Here is a 6000-nt window from a genome sequence, read left to right on the forward strand (position 1 = left end):
TCACCCACCAGGCAGCTGGGATCACACAAAGCATGGCACACACTTGCGTTATACTTGCCAACAGTCCAGTGCCCACGCCAGGCAGATCAGAAAAATGAGCTACTTATTCAAATCAAATGAGCCATCACAGGTTTTTCCACACAGCCAGTAACCAAAAAAGATGAGCATGCAAATGGAATCAACATCAGGTCAAAACAGTCACCATGAGCCAGAAGTTGATCCCACGTGGAAAGTGGCCTTAAGGACCCAGCCCTCTGCCCAAGCCCAGAAACCAGCTTTCAGGGCCCAGGTCCGCTCTCCCCACTCTGGGAGAGCCCAGAGCTTCAGGCAGCTCTTCCCTTGCTCTTCCCCTCGCCATGCATGCAGACTCGGATCTTTATTTGGCAATGGAGGCGATCAAGTGCTCCCACCAGGAAAACCCACCAGGCAGCATGCATATTCCAGATGCACAAACCCCCATCCAGGGCACATGAGCCTCTCTGAGCCTCAGTGTTCTCATCTGTCAAATGGGGAGAAGAATAACAGTATCCTTGAACAGGGGCTGTGAGGATTAAATCATGCTTACAGAACCCTCAGTACAGTCCCTAGCACAGAGTAAGCACTCCAGAAGCGGAGCAGATTATTACTTCTCTCACTGTCATGGACTTCACTCGCCTCTGACTGCTGCCTGAAGTAGGCCTGGAGGACCACTCCAGGTCTGGCCACGAAAGCTTAAAACTAGTCTAGATAACTCCTCAGTGCCAATTAGAAAATGACAGCACAAGAAGCCATCTGCCAATGTAGTGGTTATGGGTTCAATCCCTGGTCCAGGAAGATTCTACGTGTCGTGGAGCAGCTGAGCCTGTGTGCCACAGTTACCAAAGTTTGCTGAGAGCATGCTTCCTATGGGCTGATGTACTCGACATCAGGGCGCAGAGCTGAATAAGAGGAGGGAGGGCTGGATTCCAGGCTTGCTTGGCCATATGAGCAGTGGACAACCTATGCAAGTTTACATGGCTGCCCAGCTAAATGCAACTCATTGCATCATACTGAATGGGACCATCTCCCCTCAACAGCACACCTGACTTACCAAGAATGGGGACAAGGGAAGGTCTCTGTTGTTCTTGGCAAATTCCCTTCTTGAGTCAGGCACAGGTTGCATGCAGCCCAATTACCTGACAATCTCAGTCTTTCCATCAATTGAAACCTCTTCCTGTCTTTCCTAAAGTCAGTGTCCCCCATATAATTGGCCAAGACATCAGAAAAACCCATAGCACCCTACAGCTGGAAGGGCCCCTTATTTCATGGATGAGGAAACAAGCCAAAGGTCAAGAGTGCAACAGTGCTGGAGAGAACTCTTGCGGCTCCACTTCTGCTCCTGTGTTCTTTCAACTTCTCCCTTTGTTAACCTGCTAAGAAAGGATGTGCTTCATAGCCACAGCTGACTTAGGCAGGGCTTACTATGGGCCTGGAATTTTTCCTTGATTAATTTCTTTACCTTGCCCAGAAACCCCATGATGGAGGGACTGTGACAATTTCCAATTTTCCTATGAAGAAACTGAAGCACAAAGAGGTTAAGAAAAGTGTCGTATTCTGGACTTCCCTGGTGGTCCAGTGCATAAGAATCCACCTGCCAATGTATAGGGTTACGGGTTTGATCCCTGCTCCAGGAAGATTCCACATGTCACAGAGTGACTAAGCCTGTGTGCCACAGTTATTAAAGCTGGTGTTCTAGAGCCCATACTCTCCACCAAGAGAAGCCACTGCAACATAAGCCCCTGCTCATCACAACTCGGGAAAGCCCACACAAAGCGATGAAGACCCAGCACAGTGAGGAAACAAAGTCATGTTCCTCTGGCTCCAGAACTGTGCTCTTACCCACTATCCAATATCCTAACCACGCACAGGATCCCAGAGACTCATAAAAGCCATCTACTTTGGCAAAGAGAAGATTGTAGGTGACACTCAACAAAGTAGCTTCCAATGTGGTAGAATCAAACGCTGGGTTCTAAAGGGCTAAACAAGTAGTGAGGGATGACAACAAACATGGTCACTTTCCAGCTCCAACCCCAGCACGCCAGAGGAACTTTCCAGAAGGAGCACACCGATGATCCCCATCATGGTGGAGGTGGAACCCCTCAGCTGAGAAGCAAATTTCTCTGCAATCTTGATCCAGTCTTTCCCAATGTTCCCTCTCCGTAGCCTTGGACCCCAGTCCTCCTCAGGTTGACATGACTGCCCCTCACTGCTTGAGAAGGCCCCACACCCTGCTCGCCTCTGCAGCCTTCTTCCTGCTTCATGGTGAGCTCTGCGCTGGCCCCCACCTCCTGGGATGGGTGCCTCCTAGCTAGAGGCGTTTGGGGCACAGCTGTCAGCAGCCTGCTCATCTCAGCCAGCACCCACGTGGCCAGGCCCACCCAGCAGACGTGTGCCCTGTGTTCAGTTCCCAGGCCCCTCCCTACTTCTGGTGGCATTTAATCTCCTCCGTCCCAGGCACCCACCTGTGGCTCTGCTGCTGCTGCTAAGTCGCTTCAGTCGTGTCTGACTCTGTGTGACCCCAGAGACGGCAGCCCACCAGGCTCCCCCATCCCTGGGATTCTCCAGGCAAGAACACTGGAGTGGGTTGCCATTTCCTTCTCCAATGCAGAAAAGTGAAAAATGAAAGGGAATCAGTCGTTTCTGACTCCCAGCGACCCCATCTGGGGTCCCTCCTCCATCCATGGGATTTTCCAGGCAAGAGTACTGAGGCTCTAGCCATGTACATTTCACACTGTGCTTTGGTGGTTGGTAAAATCTCCACTTTTAGAGATAGAAGCATGCTTGCGAAGCTCCAGTAATTCGCCCCAATGAACCAAAAGCTCTGTAGAACTTGTCACGTTCTGTCTTGCATTGTATTTTGGTAGGTCCATTTTACCTCCTCTATCAGACAGTAAACCTTCTGAACCCAAGGGCTGGGTTTTGGGGTTTTTGTTTTTCGGCTGTGCTGTGTGGTTTGTGGGATCTTAGTTCCCCAACCAGTGAGTGAACCCACGCCCTTGGCAGTGAAAGCATGGAGTCCTAACCACTGGACTACCAGGGAAGTTCCAGGTTTTGTTTCTTAATGGCTATGCTGTATACACTGTATGGACATAACATGTTATTTAATGAATCTCCTATTGATTGACTCTTGGGTGTCCTAATCATTTTTTTTTCCCTGAGCTGTAAGTATTGATGACTTATAATACTACGTTAGCTTCAGGTGGTTTATTTAAAATAGCCAAGACAAGAAGGTAACCCAAGCACCCATCAACAGATGACTGGCTTAAGAAGATGTGGTGTGTATACACACACACACACGTTCCGTTGTATGCATATGCGTATGTGTATATATACACAATGGAATATTACTGTGCCATAAAAAAGAATGAAGTATTGTCCTGATTTTTTAACATTACAAACAATGCCACAATAAACACCTTTGGAGGGAAGGTCATTTTAGAAGAACTATGTTCAAGTGAGGGGAAGTGCCAGCAGGATGGACAAGAGGGATGATGAAGCATATCTGATACAGCAAGTAGGCCAAAGGGAGTGAACCAGAAGCAGAGGTGGGTGGAGCTGTAACTTAGGAAGGGCCACCTAAGGGGGGGCCACCTAAAGAGGGGCCACCACTCCTTGCAAACATGACGGGCTCTTTGGGGAAAGGATCTCATTTTTGTGAGCTGGTGTGGAAGACAGTCACGTAAAACATATTTTGATGTTGAGGGGAGGAGATTTGAAGAAGTGCATGTTGGGGGCCTCCAATTTCTCTGTGATGGATATAGGAGGTGAGGTTGGTTACCAGGAGAGAGCGCAGCTGGTAGAAGGGCACGTGTCAGTACTAGAGGCTGAGAACATGTGAGAAGACTCGGAGGACAGCCACGTAATTCACGCAGATGAGGGCACACTGAACACATAACATGCTCTTAGGTTTGAGGCCCCGGGCTGGGTGCAGAGAGGAAGACTCCAGGTCATCAATGGATTTCCCACAATCCTCAGAACTCTTTCTTCTCTCTCTTCACCCCAACTTGTCTTCTTTCCTCTTGCCTTCTAATTCTCTTTTCCCAATCTTCACTTCTCTCAACATGGTGCTTCTAGTGTTGTATAAAACCATTTTGGTTTCTTCTTTTCTGGGTCTGCACTCCACACTCCCCTCCCAGCCCCTCAAAGGACTTCAGTACCCCTCCAGGGTCAGAAATTACTTCTGGAAGATCCAGCCCATGGCAAAGGAGCTAATAACCATCCTGCCACCAGGTGGCGCTCCCCACCCAGTATTTTGGACTTGTGACTATAGGCAGAGGGGTTCTTCTTGTGTGATGCTGCTACTGCTACTGCTGCTGCTAAGTCGCTTCAGTCGTGTCCGACTCTGTGTGACCCCAGAGACGGCAGCCCACCAGGCTCCCCTGTCCCTGGGATTCTCCAGGCAAGAACACTGGAGTGGGTTGCCATTTCCTTCTCCAATGCATGAAAGTGAAAAGTGAAAGTGAAGTCGCTCAGTTGTGCCCGACTCTTAGCAACCCCATGGACTGCAGCCTACCAGGCTCCTCCATCCATGGGATTTGCCAGGCAAGAGTACTGGAGTGGGGTGCCATTGCCTTCTCCTTTGTGTGATGTGTATGGGATAAAATGAGTATAAAATTTTACTGCAAAGGTTACTACAATCTACACATGTATACAAGGCTTATTCCTCATGTGGGGGCCATTTCAGTTAAGGCAACTCGAGTTTCCAAATAAAAACAATGTTTATGCACAATTTGCCCTATGGGTCTCAAAGGTTTAAGATTCAAGGAAAACAAACACCATGAAGCAATAAGCTTTTGCCCCTCCATCTGGGAACAGATAGAGACTTTTAACTAAACAATGATCTAGAGAAGGGTCAATTTCATAAATGAAGAAAGTGTATGTGGATTTCCCTGCTGGTCCACTGGCTTAAGACTCTGCACTCCCAATGCAGGGGCCTGGGTTCGATCCCCAGTCAAAGGAACTAGATTCCACGTGCCACAGCCAAGAGTTCAGAAGCTGCAGCTAAAAGATCCTGCATGCTACAATGAAGAACTAAGACCCAGTACAGCCAAATGACTACACTTAAAAAAAAAAGAAACTGAATGAAATAGAGCTCGGACACTCCAGGAGATAGTGAAGGACGGGGAAGCCCATGGGATCGTAAAAAATCGGACACAACTGAGCAACTAAACAACAACAATACTCAATCCACTTACTGAGTTAGATTTTGAGAAAACAAAACAAAACCAGATTACAAAAGAAAGCCAGCCAGGTAGAAAACGTTCCAGGAGTATAGTGGAGAGCTAATGCACCCGGTGTGGGTGTCAGTCTACCAACTGGGATGCACAGCAAGACAGCTTCATTTCCTATGATTTGATTTTGTTTCTGTCCCTGAGCTTTCATTCTACCTGAGGTCTCCCGAAGGTCAACTCAGACCTTCAGGGGACCGGAGGAGCCTTGCCTTCCAGGACTTGTATGCAGCTTCTGAGTCTAATATAGTAACACCTGGGGGTGGGGGATGCATGTGAGAGAATGCACAATCTATTTCTTAAGCATTTTCCACAGAAAGTTGGCAGGTCCTCTCTTTTCTCGGAATCAACCGGACTTCTCAGCCCTCCAATTCCCTTCCCTCTTGGCTTCTCTCTCCCCCCCCCCCCAAAAAAAAAAACGGTTGAGGGACTTCCCTTGTAGTCCAGGTTTAAGATTCCAGGCTCCCAAGGCAGGCGGCATGGGCTCGAACTCGATCCCACCAGCTGAGACTAAAGGTCCCAAACACCACAACTAAGACCCGGTGCTGCCCAATAAATAAATAACAAAATCCAAATAACGTACTCACCCCACCCAAGACTCCCAAGGCAGTGGGCACAGAGCTTAAGGCCAACTTGAATCAGAATGATGAAAATGGAAGAAGACAGATGTCATTCTTAAAGATGACTCTGCCTCCCAGTGCCATCTTAGCATCCAGGGCAGGGTTTTGCAAAGGTTTCTCTCTACAGCACGTGC

Source organism: Bos javanicus, chromosome X (genome assembly GCF_032452875.1).
Source record: "Bos javanicus breed banteng chromosome X, ARS-OSU_banteng_1.0, whole genome shotgun sequence".
NCBI lineage: Eukaryota > Metazoa > Chordata > Mammalia > Artiodactyla > Bovidae > Bos > Bos javanicus.